Genomic DNA, 20,392 nt, shown 5'->3' with positions numbered 1-20,392 from the left:
GAATAAAGCACAATCTAAGTCAATCAGGTGAAGAAATATGATTAAAATTATATCAGGATGGTTGTGGGTAAAGAATGCTGTGAATAAAGTCATTTGGAAAGTGACGATGAACTGTTTCAATTTCATAACATTTTCCGATTAGCTTTGCATGATCATACTCTCAGATTTATGGTTTTATCTAATTTTTCACTTTTAAAATATTGTCTACATTGGTTATTTTCTCTCAATAAACACCTGGCAAGGGTAGTTTATAGATATTAGGTACCAAATAAAAATGTGTGACTATGTGCAATTATATGTCCTAATTAACCACTAGTGATGACAGGAAGTAACAAAAGGATTTTGAGTCATTTATAAGAGGGCATTGTTAAAATGAGGTCAGTCATATTTCAGCAAATAAAAACCATCAAAATAAACCAACAATGTTCACCCTAACACTTACATTTCCTAATACAAAGATATTTAGTTGTAGACATTCTATTGATCACTCCAGTAGGTGACAATAGTTCAATGTCTGTTTGGTTTGTGTTCACTTTACAAAGAATAATTAAAAATATAAGGTACAAATAGGAGAGCAATCATAGAACGTAAGAACCTAGAGAGTATTTAGGAGACAGAGAAACTGAAGAGAGTGAGAGAGGTTTTATGTGACCTTGGAAAAAGAAAGCAATTCAGTTCTAGTCTACTTCAGATGGTATAATCTAAAGTACACAGGTTAAAGTTCCTGGAGCGTACACTTCATTTTCACAAAAGAAAGACTAGCAAGCAAAGATATTTAAAAATAGTGTAAATCCATGGAGCACAGAAGAAGGATTTAGGTGCCAGATAATTTATAACAGGAGCCTATAAACCACATCTGTGGGCCATAACTTTATTTTGGCCACCCATTTTTGTTTAATCTGTGGGATAAGAATGGTTTGTATATTATTAAAAAGTTGAAAAGAAATCAAAATAGTAATAATATTTAGTGACAAGCAAAAATTTCATAAACTCAATTTTAGCATCCATATACAGTTTCATTGAAAAACAGTCAAGTCCACTTGTAGAGCAGACAATTGCCGTACATTAACTGAGTCAAATAGTTGTACCAGGAATTATATGACCACAAAGTCTAGATGATTTACTATGTGGTTCATCCAGAAGAATAGCATTAGCTAACAGTTTTTTCATGCTATTACACAAGAGTACTATTTAAAAAGCCAAGGCCTACTGAATCTTAGAAGGTAGTCATGTATCTGTAATATTTACTCACATTATAGTAAATATCATTGTGGTATGCTTTGGAAGTGGGATGTCCCCCAAAAGCTCACGTGTGAGACAATGCAAGAAGGTTCAGAGGAGAAGATTGGGTTGTGAGGATCTTTACCTAATCAGTGAATTAATCCCTGATGGGGATTAACTGAGTGGTAACTGGAGGTAGGTGGGGTATAGATGGAGGAAGTGGCTCACTCAGGGTTTGGCTAGGGGGTGTATATTTTGTATCTGGGGAGTGGAGTCTCTGCTTCCTGATAACCATTGTGTGAGGTGCTTGCTTCCCTCCACCACACCTTTCCACCACGATGTTCTGCCTCTCATCAAGCCCCTAGGAATGGAGCTGGCCTTCTATATGTTAAGACCTCTGAATCTCTGAGCCCTCAAATAAATAAACTTTTACTCCTCTACAATTGTGCTTGTCAAATCTTTTAACTGCAGTAGTGAAAAAGCTGACTAAAACACATTGTAAATAATTAAGGCCAGAAATTTCATAGGATTTTCAAACTTTTCATTTATTAGTACTGATCATATTTTATTTTGGTGGTGGATGATACAAAATGTCTGCTTTAATCAATACAAAATAATTTCCAAATTATAAATTGTACACACACACACACACACGAAAAATTATTCATAGAATAAAACATGTGTGCAGGGAGTAGCACCCGAGTGTCTGTGCCCACTGCCCACACCATTTCCTTGCTGGCTGGCACACTGACTACACAGTTTTGCCCAAACCTTGAGAATACATAAGCAGCCCTCACCCCAAAACAGAAATGGGGATAGGACATGAAGTGTGGTGTGGGGAGGTGGTATCAGCCAACTCATGACCTGAGGTGTAACTGCAGAGTAGCACAGCCTCAACCCTGAGAGAGATTCTGCTTCTGATGTATACTCACAACTCAGCCAACTGATGGTGAACCTCATTTTATGAACTAGTCCCACAGAAGCTCCAACAATACTTTAACACATGGAATAGGAGAGACAAGGCCTCAAATCAACAACCAGACCCCAAAGAGGAACAACCAGAGGGGGATCTAAGGTCCTACTCCTGTAAATCTACTTATACATCAAAAGCAAAGCATAGTCCTAAGGGTGGGGGTGTATACCAAAGGAAACAAAGATAAAACAGTAAGAGGAATCCATTAAAATAGGTGTGTAAGTCTAAATCCTCTGACAACATGAGAAAACAGGAAAACAAGTCTTCTTCCCCAAATTACAATCCCCCAACACAGGAACCCACAGACATGGAAGCAAATAAAATTTCAGAGAATGATTACAAAAAAAACTGATTATTAAAATATTCAAAGCACTACAAGAAGATCTAAGAAATAAAATCAGAGAGCAAATATACGAGGTGAAAGACTATTTCAATAAAGAAGTAGAGATATTGAAAAGAAACCAATAAGAACTCTGCAAATGAATGATACAATGCTCAAATTTAAAAATTTATCTGAGATTATCACCAAAAATTAGATTATGTAGAGAACAGAATTTCAGATGCTGAAGACAGGGTATGAGAGCTTGAATACTCAGTATTTGATTAAAAAAAAAAGAAAACATGTTCAGTACACAAAAACTCTGGGACAATACCAAGAGTCTAAATTTGACAGTCATTGGGATAGAAGAGAGCATGGAAATAACAGACTAATACCATTAAGAATGTTTTCAGTGAAATAATAGCAGAAAAAAATTAGTGACCTTAGAAATAAGATAGACAACCACATATAGGCTGCAAATAGAACCCCAAATAGACAAGATAAAAAAAACTTTCTAAGACACATCATAATAAAAATGCTTTACCAAGAAAATGTGGAAATAAGGTATAAGAAAAAAAAGCTATAAGAGAAAGCATCAGGTTCACTTCTTACTTCTCAACCCAGACACTAAAATCAAGAAGGGCTCAGAATGAAATATTCCAGGCTTTGAAAATAATTGCCAGCCAATGTTTACTGTATCTAGCAAAGCTATCTTTCAGAATTTGAAAAGAATGAAAATGTTTCCAAAAGGATAAACTATAAGGATTCATGACCACTAAGCCAGTACTACAAAAAGTATTTAAAGATATACTACACACAGAAAAAACTCAAAAACAAACCTCAAAGCTCCCAAATCAGGAAGCTCTCTAAAAAAAATAATTAAGTAAGTAAAAATTAAGATTGAATTAAATATAACAAACAAACCAAAATGGCCAGAATAACAAGCTTCTATCCAAAATGATACTGAATGTAAATGGTCTCAATTTCCGAATTAAAAGACATATACTGGCAGAATAAATTTAAAAAAATAAGATCCAATTATATACTGTTGACAAGGGACTCACATGCAAATACATACACAGAATGAAAGCAAAATTATGGGGAAAAAAATTCCACATAAATGGAGTCTGAAAATAAGCAGGAGTAGCTATTCCTATATTTGATCAAGTAGATTTGAAGTGAAAAATTAATGATAAGAGATAAAATGGTCATTACATACTGGTAGAGAAAAAAATCCAACATGAAGATATAAATATAGAAAATATTTATGCCTCAAATGTTAGTACACTTAATTACATTAAATAAATAAATAAAACTTTTTGACATTAAATCCCAGATAGAACCTAATAAAATAATACTGGGTAATTTCAACACACCCCTTTCACCAATGCAGAGTTCATTCAATAAAGATACTTCCAACCTAAATAATACTATAAATCACATGGACCTACAGACTTCTACAGAATATTTCACCCCAAACCAGCTGACTACACTGTTTTCTCAGCAGCTCAAGAAATCTTTTCAAAAATACACCATATTCTAGGTCACAGTGTAAGTCTCAGCAAATACGAAATAAATGAAATTATTTCATGCATCTCATCAGATCATAATGGAATGAAATTAGAAATCAATATCAAGAAAATAATAGAAATGGCACAAATACACAGAGACTGGAACAAAAATCTTAAATGGGAACTGGGTCATAGAAATAATGAGAGAAGAAATAAAAAATTTTTAGAAAAAAGTAATAATAATGATGCAACATATCAAAATCTCTGGGATAGTATGAAGACATTATCAGATGAAAGTTTATAGCACTGAATAACAACACTGAAAACAAACCCAGAAAGATCACAAATAACTAATCTAATGCTACACCTTAAGACACAAAGAAGAAGAACAATTTCTACAATTAGTAGAAGACAGGAAATAATATTAGAACTGAAATTAATAAAATTGAGAATGAGAAAACAATACAAAGGATAAATGTAACTGAGTTGGCTCTTTGAAAAGATAGATAAGACTGATAATTTGCTGAAAGAAAGAACCCAAATCAATACAATTAGAGATGAAAAAAAGAGATATCAGCACAGATACTTCTGAAATCCAGAGGATCACTAGAAACTATTTTGAAAATTTATACTCTAATAAATTGCAAAATCTAAAGACACTGACAAATTTCTAGACACATATGACCTTACCAAATTGAACTATAAATATATAGAAAACCTAAGCAGACCAATATAAAGCAATAAATTGAATCAGCAATAAAGGTATTTTAAAAGAAAAGCCCAGGACCAGATAGATTCTCAGTCAAGATCTTCCAAACCTGTGAGGAAAGAACAACACCAACCCGCCTCAAATTATTCTGTAAAATAGAAAGAGGGGAACTCTCCCAAATGCATTCTATGATGCCATTGTCACCCTAATACCAAAAACAGACAAAGACACATCAACTTAAAGAAATCTACAGAGCATTATCCCTGATGAACATAGATACAAATGTTCCTAATAAAATATTACCAAACAGCACTCAAAAATACATCAAGAAGATAGTGCACCATGATCAACTGGGTTTCATCCCAGGGATGCAAGATTGTTTCAACATACACAAATTAATAAATGTAATTCCTCATGTAAATAAAATTACATAAAAGTATCACATGCTCAGAAGAGTATATGCAATCAATTAACAAATACATGAAAAAAAAATGTTCATCATCTCTCACAATTAGAGAAATGCAAATCAAAACCACCCTTAGATATCATCTCACTCCAGTCAGAATGGCAGCTATTATGAAGAAAAATAACAATAAATGTTGGCCAGAATGTGGGGAAAAGGCACACTCACACACTGCTGGTGGGACTGAAAATTGGTGCAGCCAATTTGGAAAGCAGTATGGAGATTCCTTGGAAAACTGGGAATGGAATCACCATTTGACCCAGCTATCCCTCTCCTTGGTCTATACCCAAAGGACTTAAAAACAGCATATTACCAGGATACAGCCACATCAACGTTTATAGCAGCACAATTCACAATAGATAAACTGTGGAACCAACCTAGATGCCCCTGAGTAGATGAGTGGATTAAAAAATATGGCATATATACACAATGGAATATTACTCGCAATAAAAGAGAATAAAATCATGGCATTTGCAGGTAAATGCATAGTTGGAGAAAATGATGTAAGTGAAGTTAGCCAATCCCCCCCAAAAGCAAATGGTGAATGTTTTCTCTGATATAAAGTCTCTGACCCATAATGAGGTAGGGAGGGGAAGCATGGGAGGAATAGACGAACTCTAGATAGGGCAAAGGGGTGGGAGGTGAAGGGAGGGGGCAGGGGTTAGCAATGATGATGGAATGTGATAGACATCAGTATCCAAAGTACATGTATGAAGACATGAATTGGTGTGAACACACTTTATATACAAACAGAGATATGAAAAAGTGTGCCCTGAATGTGTAATAAGAATTGTAATGCATTCCACTCATGTATTTAAAAAAATAAAATCAATTTAAGAAAGTATCACATGATATATTAGATTCAGAAAAGGCCTTGGACAAAAAGCAGTACTCCTTCATGTAAAAATGCCAGAGAAATTAGGACTAAGGGGAACTTGCCTCAACAATATAAAGGCTATATATGATAAAACGAAACAAAAACATACTAAGCAGAAAATAAACATGAAAGAATTTCCTCTAAAATCAGAAACAATCCCAGGATATCATTCATTGCACCTACTTAATGTAGTTCTTGATACTGTAGCTAGAGCAATCAGGTAAGAGAAGGAAATGAAAGAGATACAAATAGGAAAAAAAGAAGTCAAATTTTCTGTTTGCTGATGACATGATCCTGCATCTAGAAGACCCCCAAAACACTAGGAAACTTTCTGGAGCTAATAAATTCAGCAAAGTAGCAGGATTCAAGATCAATATTCATAAATCAATAGCTTTCCTATACTCTGATCATGAATCTGCTAAGAAAGAGATCAGAACAACTATTCTGTTCACAATAACCTCATAAACAAACTTAATACTTGGGAATAAATCTAACCAAGGAAGTGAAAGTCTTTCTACAATGATAACAATAAAACCCTGAAGAAAGAAATTAAAGATGACTTTAGAGGACAGAAAGACTTCCCCTGTTTTTAGAGAGGCAGAATTAATGTTTTCAAAATGGCCATACTACCAAAAGCACTATTACAGATTCAATACAGTCCCCACCAAACTACCAATGGCATGCTTCCCTGAACGAATAAAATAAAACAAACCAAAAATAAATAAATAAACCAGCCCTGACATTCATTTGGATGAACGAAAGACCTAGAACAGCCAAAGAAATAGTGAGGAATAAGTGATATTGGTGGCATGACGATACCCAACCTCAAATATTACTGTAGCAGAGCTACAGTAACAAAACAGCATGATATTGGCATCAAAATAGACATGAAGACCAATGATATAGAATAGAAGATAGAGACAAATCCACATACTTACAGTCATCTGATACATTAGAAATGTGCCATATATATAATATATATATATATATATATATATACATTTTCCTCTAAAATCAAAAACAATACCAGGATATCACTCTCATTACACCTACTTAATGTAGTTCTATATAGATATATAGATATAGATAAGAAAAGAAAGCCTTTTTAAGAAACAATGCTAGAAATACTGAATATCCATATTTGGAATAATGAAACTAGATCCCTCTCTCTCACCCTACACAAAAATAAAATCAAAGTGGGTCAAAGACTTAAGTAATAAATCCGAAAATTTCCAACTGCTAGAAGAAAACATAGGGTCAACATGGAAACATATTGGCAATCATTGGCTTTCTTAACAAGATTGCTAAAGAAATAAAATCAAGAATCAATAAGTGGGATGAAATCAAATAAAAAGTTTCTGAACAGCAAAGGAAAGGATTAATAACATGAAAAGAGAATCTACAGAATGAGAGAAATCTTTTCAAGCTACTTTTCCATCAGGGGATATATAAAATCTCAAAAATCTCAGATATATAAAAATCTCAGATATACAAAAAATCTCAGATATATAAAAATCTCAAGAATTTTATATCATAAAACAAACAAAATACAAAAAAATAACCCAATGAAAAAGAAGCATTAAAAAAAATCCAGAAATTTCTCAAATAAGAAATACAAATGGCCAAGAAATATATGAAAAAATGTTCAACTGACAAACAAGAAAATGCAAATCAAAACTACATTAAGATTTCATCTTCAGTTAGAATGACAATAATCAAGAATACAAATAATAATAAATGCTGGTGAGAATTTGAAGGGAAAGGTATATTCATACATTATTGGTTGAAGAGCAAATCAGTACACTTTATAAAGCAGTATGGAGATTCCTCAAAAGACTAGAATAGGAACCATCAAATAACCCACTCCTTGGTATTTACCCAATAGAACTAAAATGAGCATACCATAGTGATACATCATTTCCATGTTTCTAAACAGTTCAGTCCACAACAGCCAAGTTATGGAATGAGCCCAGGTGCCCATCAACAGACCAGTAGATAAACTAATATGGTACATATAATAGCACAAGGAAGTTTCACTCAGCCAAAAGGGAGAATGAAATTTTGGCATTTGCTGGTAAATGAATGGAACTATAGAACACTGAAAAAATTGAAATAAGCAAGACTCATAAAGTCAAGGGGTGAATGCTTTCTCTCATATGTGAGAGCTAGAGCAAAGCAAGGGGAAAAGTGGGGGGCAAATTCCTCGCAAATCAAGGACTGGGGGCTGGGGTTGTAGCTCAGGGGCAAAGCGCTTGCCTAGCATGTATGAGGCACTGGGTTCGATCCTCAGCCCCACATATAAATAAATAAAATGAAGGTATAAAAATACTATAACAACAACAAAAAAATATCAAGGGGAGGTGAGCAGAGCAGAGAAAGGAAATAGGGAGGGAGGGAGGAGGGATGGGAAAAGGGAGGAACTGTAGAATAAAATTGACAAAATCATGCTGTTTATGTATGAGCCTATCACAGTGAACTCCACATTTATTTATATCTATAAAGCACCCATTAAAATACCAACAGGAGGAAGAGAAACAGAGTAAAGGAAGGGAAACAGGGAGTGGTGGGGGGGAAGGCAGAGGATGCCCTGGGGACGGGAGTGGAGCAAATTATATTCTGTGCATATGATTATTCTATAATGAACCCCACTGTTACGGACAACTATGGAGCACTAATAAAAACTGTTTGAAAACAGTGTGGACAGCCTCCTACCTGCAGCAGAATGCTTGTCTGGAGCACTTTAATAGCTCACTAACTGGATTCCTTGCTTACGCTCTTTCCACTTACAGTCTATTTTCCTATAATAGTAATGCTATCTTTTTTTTTTCCCCTAAGTGTAATTGGGATCTCAGTATTTCCCTTATGACAACTTTCTGTTGCTCTGCAGCTCATTAAAACACCAGCCTAAGGCCTCTGCTGAAGGGAGGGGTGTCCTATGGTCCTTCTGGAACACCTGCTGCAAACAGCCTCCAGTCTCTGCTCCCTCCCTTCAGGCCACTGAAAATACCACCTGGTCAGAGAGGCTTTCCTGAGCTCTTCAGATGAAATGCCATTGTCCTCCCCTCTAGCATTGCCCTTTATCAGGTTTATTCTACCTCATGGAACGTCTCATCACTGAATTTAGTACATGTTTATTTACTAGTTTGTTTTCTGTCTCCTACCACTTGATTATTTGCCCTTTGAGGTCAGGGACCTTCTCTGTTTTATTCTCCGTTAAACTCCTGGCAGCCCAGGCTTGCCTGTCACTTAGTGGGTGTGAATAAATATGCAAATGAACCTGGGGGTGGTCATGAGTGGGAACTTGGCCTTCTGAGTGTCGCAGACAGACAGCCGAGATGTTGATGGGACACAAGACAGCAGGAACAACAGCACTGGCATTGCTGTCTGCAGTTTCTGTTCTGGAAACATTGCACAGTGTGATCAACTCTATTGGTAAGACGTACATTCAGTGTCTCATATTTTCTTCTTCTTAAGTTTAATTTAGTGTCAATAGAGCTTCTTAGAAACTGGTATCACCCTAACATATCCACAGTGGTCCTTCTCAGGTACTGAGTTATTCAATAGAGCATATTCTCTCCTATCTCCCTGGGTATCACCTGAAGACAACCCATACATTTCAGTGGCTTCCTGTGATGTTAGAGAGTGTTGCCCAGGGTCAGTGGTTACTACAGTCTTGGAAAGTCTCCAGGGGGATTGAATTGGCTGCCCACAGTGGCAAGCCCTTTAATAAAACCCTTTTTGTGGCTTACTGCCCTCCCCTGTCTTATTTCCCTTCTCCCCATACTATGTTTATTATATTAATGTAAAATAAAATGTATGCACCTAAATTCCTATATTTGGATTTGGTTTCTGGTATGTATAGGTAACTTTTAAAGACAATTTCTTATTATAAAGTAAGAATCCTTGGTTTTAGTCCATTTCTTTATGTGACAAGAAGAATATCTTTACCAAGTCATTTAATCGCAGAGATTTTTTTCCTGTCTATACAAAAATTGGGAAAATAATTCTTTATTCTTTCTTGCCTCTCAAATATGCATGAAGAACAACGTAAGTAAAATCCTGTCTGCTGTGAAATTACTATGCAAATGTAGTCTTATTCTTAAATTAAAATCAGTTAGCTGTCAGATAAGCAATAGTGTAGACTGAGAAACTTCCTTCTGGAGTAGGTCCCTGTGGGTTCTCTCACAGAATTGATGCATCAGAGAACATATTTTTGTCATAACATTTAAAGTACAAAACTGGATGTATTGTTGACTAACCCTAGGAGTTTTTGATTTTGCTTTTGCTTTCATTTTTATCTTTACAATATGATGAATCCTTCCATGAAGTGTAGTTTTGGGACATGGGTCTCGATGACATCAATATTATAGATGTTCAATTCACAAATACAAAATATGATCTGAAAGAATCATACTACAGGGGGCATCACTTACAAAATGTTTACAGCTATTCTAAAAGATAGACCAGAAAAATACCTCAGAAAAGTCCCTGTAAAATTTCTTCATCAGAAAATTAACTTAAAAATAGAACATAATCATCTGTTTTGTTCATTGCAAAAGGTCTATTATATTAATCAGATTAAAATTAAAAGGTTATTTTATTTTCTCAAAGAACTTAATTACTAGAGAACTAGATGAAAGTGGTCTTGTTGCCGTATATGCACTTCAGCTGTTATACCTATTCATTTAATTCCAATTATTCTTTTGGACATTTAATGTTAATCCACAAGAGGTATGCCTCAGCAATACAAGATAGGCATGGGTTCCCACATGCAATGAGCTTGCTCTTAATGAAGAAGGGATGACTGAATGTGGACAAAAAAATATATAAAAGAAGCAACGTACTTTCTTTTGAGCAATTTGGTCACCCCTTCTGCATTAAATCACTCAAGGCTTTTTGCAGAGAAAAATCCAATTTTATGATTTCTACATATGTGAATATTTATAGAAGTACAATTTGAAACCCTATGTGCTAGCCACTCTGATAAGGATGCTACTTACAGTTGATTCATTTATACTTCACAGAACATTTTGAAATACTATCTCCAACATATATTAGAGGGACTGAGCCTAACAAAATGTAGGCATGCCATAGTTGGTGAATGGCAGAGAACAGAACTGGAATTCACCAATAAAGTTCCAGAGACAGATCTTACAAAAAGCAAACCAAAACCAAAACAGGACACAACAACAAACCATGTTATATAGCCCCTGTGCATCACACGCACACACACACCACATTACACACCACACCACACCACACCATACTATGCACATACACTCTTCCACTTGTCACATCTGCAGAAGAGCTCAGTTCCTAGGGACAGCCTGGTGTCACATGGCATCGAGACCACAAATAAACTTAGAACGGAAATTTTATAGTATAAGTTTGACCAGCAAATTCTAGTATTTCCCCCTTGAGTCACGTTTAAATAAGCCCATGAATAGACATGTAAACCACCTCTAAACTTTGTGGAAATCTAAGAGAACTTTGTGTGCTCATTTCCCCCCATCTCTACCACCTTTTTTTTTTTTTTTTGAACCCAGGGCCTCACATGTGCTAGGCAAGTGCTCTACCACTGAGCCACAGGCCCAGCCCTCTCCTCCTAATGTTTAAGGAGAGAATGACTTTGACTGCTCTCTTGTGGGCTGGTAGTGCTGAGATGTTCATCCAGACCTTGAGACGCCCCACAGGTAGTTTTCCCACCTCTCAGAACTCAGCCATCCAACATCATGGCAAGAGAAGAGAGGGTGTCACATACCCAGCCACGTCTCCTTGGTCTGTGTCCCTCCTACTCTTGCAAGGGACACCTGGACCATTTTGGATGAAACATAAACTGAAATAGCAAGGACCTGACCTCTCATGTTCCAGAATGTGTGTTGTCTGCATGCTTTCCTGGCCTTCTGTCACTTGGAGCAAACAATACAGAATTATTTCTGCTTGAGAAGAGCCATAAGGAATAGCATTTTAAAGATTTTTTTTTAAAACCAACAATACTGTTTATTATTTTTTAATTCATAAGAAATAGAACACTCATGAAATTTAAGAAAGTCAACATATGAAATTCACTGAGAGTACTGGAGTTGACTAGATCAGTGCTATGCATGTGTACTTATAATACATACTGATGGGTTTATTCAGGGAGAGAAAACAATGTATAATCATTCCAAGACTTATTAAAAATTTCTCAAGTCACATATAACAAAGAACACATCACCCAATGGGTTAAATCAGCTCTTGTATTCACCGTTGAAGGGACATTGTGCTTCTGCCCACTATTCTAGGGCCACTGAAGGTGTGAAGGCTAGAGACTCACCTAATAGTTGGGCCTTCTGCAAGTTAACCTCAGTTTACTAAGAATATATTGAATATATCTAATAGAATTGTTGGGAAGACTAAAGGTACAAATGTCTCTGAATTATGAGTGTTCCACTTATGATTTTTTTTTTAACTTTCTGATGGTACAAAAGTAATTTGTGTTCAGTAGAAACTGTTTAAATTTTCAATTTTGATCTTTTCCTGGGTTAAAGACGATAGTATCATATTCTTTTCATCTGTTCGGCTATGGCACAGAGGACAGCTCTCAGGCAGTCCTGAGATCTGGCACTCTATGCGGTGCTGTGTGGCCAAGCTATGCTCAGGAGCTCAGTTGTATTAAGTGTATTCACAGACTTTGGATATTTCCAATTTGCAATGGGTTCATCAGAGTGTACCCCATCTTTAGTTGAGAAGCATCTCATGTTGTCATTCATAATGGTGCCTGGCACATAGTCACCTCTCAGTAACTAGTAACTACAGCTCTTCATCCAGTGTGGGGGCCTAATTCCCTGCGTATCACCCCAAGTTGTTATATTTTTAGTCTGCAAACATTAACTATTAGGAAATGATAAAATGGCTTTCTTTTATGAACAACTATCCTCCTACCTCATATAAAGATAATAATGTGAGAGCAATGGTAAGGAGTTTGGTGATTTAGGAAAATATCTAAATATATCTCTGTTAATATCCAGGTCAATAGTTTTTAAAGTGAATTTTGAGCTATGCAATGAATCAATCTTATTCTTCCATAGTTACTAATCTTCTTTCTCCTCCCCAAAGTGTGCTGTTTCAACTAGATTATTCAGTAGATAGGGTTCTGAATATGTGTGAAATACTTCCAAAAATGAAATCTAATTTCAAAGAAAGACTCCTTGTGGTGACTAACTCTGAGGAGACTGATAAACTAGAACACATATCTTTCAAATATTTTTGGTTTTGTTAAAAAAAAGAAGAAAAAATCAATATACTCTTGCTACAGTTTTGACTTAATTTTATAATTAAAGGTTATTTGATGATTCTGGTATAATAGCTATCTGTAGTTATTCAATAATTCATAGTGAAAAAAACTGCAACTCTACATTATAAAAGGAAAGCAGTGTTTTTACAAAGAGGGTTTTAACTTAAAACCAACGTTTTTGAAGCCATACTCCAGCTTCTGGTTTTAGTTTTTTTATAACTAAATTGGCTTATCATATTTTCCCTAACATCTCACTGACTTATAATTGTTAGAAAAAGTTGTTTCCTATGCAAATATAGAATGTTAATGAAGCATACTCTACCCATGCCTCTCCGTAATGGTATTATTTTTAAAGTAAGACTCTTGAGGTGGTTGCTTTGATTGAACAAGGAGAAACAGATGTTGCTCTTATTAGAGACAAGAAGAAAATACTAGTTTAATGACTATTGAAAGAAAGACAGTATTAAAATATAGTAGCAAACCAAGATGGAGCATCTGTTGTAAAACGTTTGAAATAAAATTACAGTGACTAGGGTTTTCAGTCTTTTGCTTAATAGTCAGTCTTGAGAGAAACATTTTCTGGAATATGAATCCTTCTTTAGGCAGTTACAGAGTTCTGTGAGGTGATAATGATACATCTCGTAAGTTATCAAGTGTCTATTTGTGTAGTAAAAGGAAAAGAGGGAATACACATTTCTATGTAAATGCCATGAGAAGAGTCTGTGTCATAAGAAGCTCCCTCATGTTCACATGCCAATCAAAGCACCTTATAAAAATGGTATATTACAGTTGGGTACAATGTGTCATAATAAGGCATGTGGGTGGGCACGGATGCTTTTATTTTTTAAGCTAAAGACACTTTCCAAATGCTTTCCTGTGTAGAGGACAGAAACTCACTTTAGAAAACACCTTTGTTCTAGAAGATCCACTTAGGTATGGAGTCTGTAAACAAGATGAGCACCTTGGGGAGACAATGGATATGATATTTTTGTGTGCTGCTGAAAATGACCACTGCCACTTATTTAATATGTACAATCTTAGGTGTGGGATGAGTTCTTTTTTCAGACACCCAGAATCTGCTGAGAATGAAAGGACCTAGGTTAGTGGTTCTTATTTTGCCTTCACATTAGAGTCCTTGGGTGAGTTTTTAACATTCCACACTGATGCTCCAAGTCACAGCTGAGAGCAGAATAAAGAGCTACATATACACCATGATGTTCTAATAAAAATCTTTGTTTTGTGTTGCTTTTGTTGGTGTTGAGGATCAAATCCGGAGCCTCCTGCTTGCTAGGCAAGGGATCTCCCACTAAGATCACTGAGATGCAAACCCAGCCCCTCTCTGGCAGTTTCTAGATCAAGTTAAATATCTCTGGATGCTCCAACTCAATAATTCCCCTCCTAAGTCTTAACATGTTGAAACAAAAACACTTACACAGGATCATTTGCACAGCTGTATTCATAGCAGTGCATATCCAAACAAGGAAATATTTAAGGAAATTTAGTAAAATAATCAAGAAAAGGAAGTAGCAATACAAGCAACAGAATAGACGAAATTTAAAAGCATCATGTTTCATCAAAAAATGCATATCTCCAGAAATATTCTACATGAATCCTTTTATATGACTTTTGACAGCAGGAAAACTCACCTAGAGTGACAGAAATAAGAAGAGTGGTTGCCCATGGTGGGTTGGGTGGACAATGGAGAAGGACTATACCTTGGCACAAGGAATTTTCTGAGGTGATGAAAATATTCTATATCTTGATGGGGTTTTGATTGCCTGAGTACACATATTGAATTTTTTCTTTTAAGACCTATATATCTCACATACACTGGATCCTCATTATTTGCAGAGTCAGTGTTGGTGAATTCACCTACTTGTGAAAATTTATTGGTAGCCGAAAAATCTATAGCTGGGATGCGTTCATGGTCATTCAGAGACTTACACACGTACAGAGTGCTGAAAAATTTAAAAGGCTTGATAAGCAAGTTCCCAGCAGGGGTGCAATACTCTGCCCTTTTACTTTAGCTTGTATCCTGGAAGCAAGTGTCTTTCCATTATGCAGTTAGTGCCACATTATGTGCACTTCTGAGCTTTTTGTTGACTGTGCTGTTAAAAAATGGTCCCCAGATATAGTGCTAAAGTGCTGCTTGGTGCAAGGGGCCCACGATGTGGTTTGCATAGGGAAGATGTTTGTTAGCTAAACTTCTTCCAGGCATAAATTAAAGTATTGTTGGTCACGATTCCCATGCTTATAACTCAATCACATGCTAAATGTGGGAATCTTTAATAGAAGCACATGCGGAACAGGGCTACAGACTGGCTCATTGATGCAAATATTGAGAGCAGAGGCTGACAGGAAACTGACTTTGACTTTCCCATGGGAGAAAAAGGTTGATTTTTGCTAATTCAATGCTCACTGTGACTATACAGAACTTGACTATATATTGACTGCTGAGAATAGATGATATGCAAATTTTAGCTCAAAACTATGTAAATATTTTTAAATGGAATCACATCATTGTGACCTTTCTTTTTCAAATTCAACAAGATTTTATTGGATGCCAATTTTATGTTTTGTTTCTGCATTATCAAACTGTAGGAAGTCCAACATAGGGTACATTGTTGCCAAGCCTGAAAAGCCCAATATATAGCAAGACATTATTTTCTATTAAACAAAGGAAACCCAAATAGACTATATTACTATACCGAGTTTATGGAGATCAATATTGGGGATGCTATAAAACATTAAGTAACTTCCCCAACATTAAATTTACACAGAAAAACAATCTCATAATTGTTTCAACCATTACTAATTCTCAGACAAAAGTCAAACATTATAGTTTGAAGTCTCTTATTCTAAGAATTTAACAATTGTGCAAATGATTAATCTCTTCAGATAATCTTATAAATCAAATCATTTTGATAAAAATATGTTTATGAAAAGTCATTTCAATAAATGTTATTAATCTAAGACTCCAATTCATGTATCATTTTATCAAATTGATTCTCTTTCTCTCCACCCATCTCTCTCATTCTCCTTTTGTCTCTCTCTTATTATTATTTATAGTTTTTATCCTCTCTCGAATATAAAGTGTAATGCAACTTGCCTTGAATAAAAAGTTATTTCTGATTCCAAGGAGGGTTTGAATTCATAAATTAATGTATGCATATAGATAAGACCTAAGATACAATGTGGCATGGCAGTTAAGAACTCTGGTGTCACTCACAGCAGGAGTCCCACGCCGATCATACTCCTCTCTTTCTTAGACATATATGCTGCATATCCACAGGTATTCAGCATTGTGTTAACAGTGAAGATGCAGAGCAAGTCATTAATGGTCTGTGCTCTAGAAAATCCTGCTATTTTCCTTTGAGCAAATTATTAAACCTCTCTGCAACTTGGTTTCCTCAATTATGGGAAGGTGTACTGAATGAGTCATGATGCATGTGAGGCACCTGATCCTATCAACTTGTAGCTGATTTATTTTACCATTGTGATTTTGTCATCTATTTATAAAGAAAGAACAAGCATGTATAACAAGAAGGTACTTTGGAGGTTTTATAAATGGAAAGCATCATTTTGTTTATATTGATCAAGGTCATAGAGCAAAGAAAGATGTTCCAGAGAAGTAGCATTTGAGATGGGTTTCTGTTTATAAGTGAAGAACTTTTAAAAAAATACAACACTTGTTTTTAAATCCATGAAGCAATATTTAGTAGAGAAAATTGGAAAATTCTCAAAAAAGGATCCTGGAGAAAGGATTCATATCACAAAGTGACTTCACACTTGATATTTGTTGTATTATTCTAGCTTCTGCCATGAATATCTGCAAGCCAGATAATTAATTATTGAAGAAAGGTTAAAAGAAAGTACAGAAGGAAGAAGCCAAAGGCAATTCTCATGTACTGATTTCTCCCAGTGGGGTGACCTGGCCTCGCATTTTCAACTTAACTTTTCAGAATCTAAAGAAATATTAGCATCTCTTAAGAGTTTCACTTCAAAGAGCTATGTTCCTTCTTTCACTCATTTATTGATCTTCTCCCACATGAGTGGCATTTTAGGTACAACAGTGAAAAAGTCACAAGGTCCCCGCTTTCATGGGGTGTATATTCTTATGTACAAAACCCCATAATAGGCAAATAACTCACAGGTTAGTAAGTAGGATTTCAGGTGGTGATAGCTACTATAAAAAAATAAAGCAGATGTCATGTTGGAGAGAGGATCAGATCAGATAAGATTGATTGACAAGGGGATAATGTCCCGAGGGGGTGATAGTGAATCTGAAACTGAAGGGACGGAAGAGGCCAGCCACATGATGATTTGTTGCTAAGATCCTGAATGGAAGCATGTTGGATGGGCTGAGGAGGGTGACCCTGAAAGACCACGGTGGGTAAAGTGTAGACAGTAGGTGGGGGGACTGAAGGGTTGACAGGAGAACTGGCCAAGGCCTGTGGAGAAAGGGCCCTGTGAGCTGCAGGGAGACTCTTGCACTTCAATCGAGATAGCAGACCTTTGCTTTCTGCAGAGATTGACATAATGCTGCTTCTGTACTGAGAACTTCCTCCAGGTTCTGTGATGTGCGTGGATGGAGGAGGCCATGGTGAAAACAGGGACCATCAGAAAGCTCTTAAGGTGCTGGTACAACAGATGGCCCCTGAAACCAGCGCTGGAGGAAAGGGGTCAGCTTGGTCCTGTTTTGGAGGGACTGCTGACCGATCCTGCTCACTGACCAGCTATCCTCAGTTTGAAACAGAAGCAGCTGAGTGGAAGTTGAGAGCATGTCACGAAATAAAGGGAGACTGGGAAGGGAATCAATGCTGGGCATGTTGGCCAGATCTCCATGAAGAGAAACCAGGCAGGCAGTTACATGTTTGAATTTGGAGCTCAAGAAAGAAGTAAGACCTAGAGATAAAACTTTTGTCATAAGTATAAATCTTGGGAATAGATAAGGTTACTTAGGGAGAGAACTGAGTGAGAAGAGTTTAGGCTGAGCCTTGGGACACTCTAAACTTTAGAACGTAGAAGAGAGATGAGGAATCAGGTGATGAGGATCTTCTTTGGTCTAAACTTTAATTTGCTGCCTAAAATAAGTCCACCTGTGTACTTCCCTGTAACATCCAGAATTAGCAAAAAGACCCTTTTAAGTCAATTTTTCAGGATCCTTAATGTCATTTACCTGGATATCTGCTCCGGTTCCTCACTCTCTGCCTTCCTCCAGGTGATGTCTGATCACCCTGGCCTGTCTTCTGCAAGATTCTGTTAGATCACCACAGCCACAGTCTATCATTTCCTTGATGTTTCCTTCTAGTGATTTTCTCCACTGGCCCCCACCCCACTCCTTGGCTCTAAACTCCCATTATCCCATGATGAATTCAGAGCTGAGACCCACCTCTTTCCCCTGGTACAGAATCTTGCCACAGAAGTCTCCATTTAAATCATGATGGTTCTGAACAAAACATTCCTTGCTTTGTTTTAACAAGTGTCACTGAATATATATATATATATATATATATATATATATATATATACACACACACACACACACACACACACACACACACACACACATAAACACAGGAAAACACTGAGAAAGAATAGCCAGCAAGGTAGGAAGGAATCCAGAAGAATATGATGTTAAAAAAGAGATTGTTTCAAGGAGGGACTAATCAACTCTTGGAAGTGCAATTGAGATTTCAAGTAAAGCAAGGATGAGAAGCAGATGTTAGACTGGAGAGTATGGAGGTGAGTGATGTGGAGGAGAACATGGTAGGTGAGGGGTAAAGGGAGGAGATACGATCCCTGAGTAGCTGAGCCATGCAGAACTTGAGTACTGGTCTGCATTGCTTATCTAATGGGCACTATTGATCTCACTAAGGAAAACTTGTTTTTCATATAAACTCTGAATTTGTCTATAATTTCAGTAGCTATGTCTTGTGTCTGGTTAGAACCATGATTTATACAACCCACCACTCTACAATTGCATCCCATAATTTTACATTGCAAATAATGCCATTGTGTTGTGTTTTTCTGATTACTTTCCTTGTATTCCAGTTTTGTTGAATATAGCCTTAAAGTTCATGTTTTCCGTTCCTTAATTTTTTAAAAGTAAATGCCATTTAATTAATGTTAAACTTAAATTCTTCATATTGTCTAGAGCCAATGTTTCATTTTTGTTTTATAAAAACAAATTTGTGGTGGTAAAATTGTTATTCTGCCATTTTGAGGAAGAAGTGTTTATTCTCTTACTATTATGATTTATTGCTTAGATCTAAATTGACTCACTTATTCTGAGTCCTTTATCTTCTCTCTACATGTGTCTTACATAAAGGCAAAAATCTTACCATTTTCTCTAAGGGCACGGAATCATCCTCCTTTGTAGGAAATAGACACTGTTCAAACAGCAAGGACACTCAGGTCAATTTGTCCAGCTCTTTCTTAGGACATTCCTATATGAGACACTGTAAGCCCTATAAAAGTAAACACAATGACACCTGCCCATAAGAAATGTGCCTGAGTGCACATCCTTGTGAGATTTAAATATTATTATGTATATTTTTGTAGTGTCCTCATTTCTCTAGGTTGTATACTTTGGAGTTGTATGGATCAGGAAGAAGAAATAGAGATGGCAGAGTAGCTGGGCTGATTTTGGTATCCACCCGAGGACCTTTGGCAAGAAGCTCTTCCAAATTTAGGCATTCCCTCATTTTCCACTGCTCGATGGTAATAAAATATGCAGGAGAAACCCTGTTAGTTTCTGTCTTCAAGGCTGCAAAACCATGTTAGGGAAGTGGATGTACAGATTTCCTTAATGCTTCTCCATGGCCCAAAGGCACATTAAAGAGAAAACAGTTACATAATGCTATTGGTCAGTGACTTTCCCATTCTGTTACATTAGTATTATAGAAGTAATAGAAAAAGAATGTCTTAGAGAAGTAAAAACAGATACACCATAAATGAAGGTGAAAAAAGCAATTTAGCCTATATTAAAATTCATTTTCTTGTTTTTCTAAGATTTTATAATAAATTACAAGCTTGACATT

The 20,392-nt window shown here is 36.1% G+C and overlaps 1 protein-coding gene across 1 annotated transcript in view; it reads right to left on the bottom strand.

Annotated features, from left to right (window-relative positions):
• The window catches only part of Cntnap2 (contactin associated protein 2), a 1,911,322-nt gene that overhangs the window by 904,290 nt on the left and 986,640 nt on the right, over positions 1-20,392 (bottom strand). The gene's annotated exons all lie outside the window — the stretch shown is intronic.

The sequence above is a fragment of the Marmota monax genome, unplaced genomic scaffold (assembly GCF_021218885.2).
Source record: "Marmota monax isolate L192 unplaced genomic scaffold, Marmota_monax_Labrador192_F-V1.1 WCK01_AAM20220418_F8-fsc00193, whole genome shotgun sequence".
Classification (NCBI taxonomy): domain Eukaryota; kingdom Metazoa; phylum Chordata; class Mammalia; order Rodentia; family Sciuridae; genus Marmota; species Marmota monax.
This window is presented reverse-complemented; position numbering and strand designations above follow the sequence as displayed.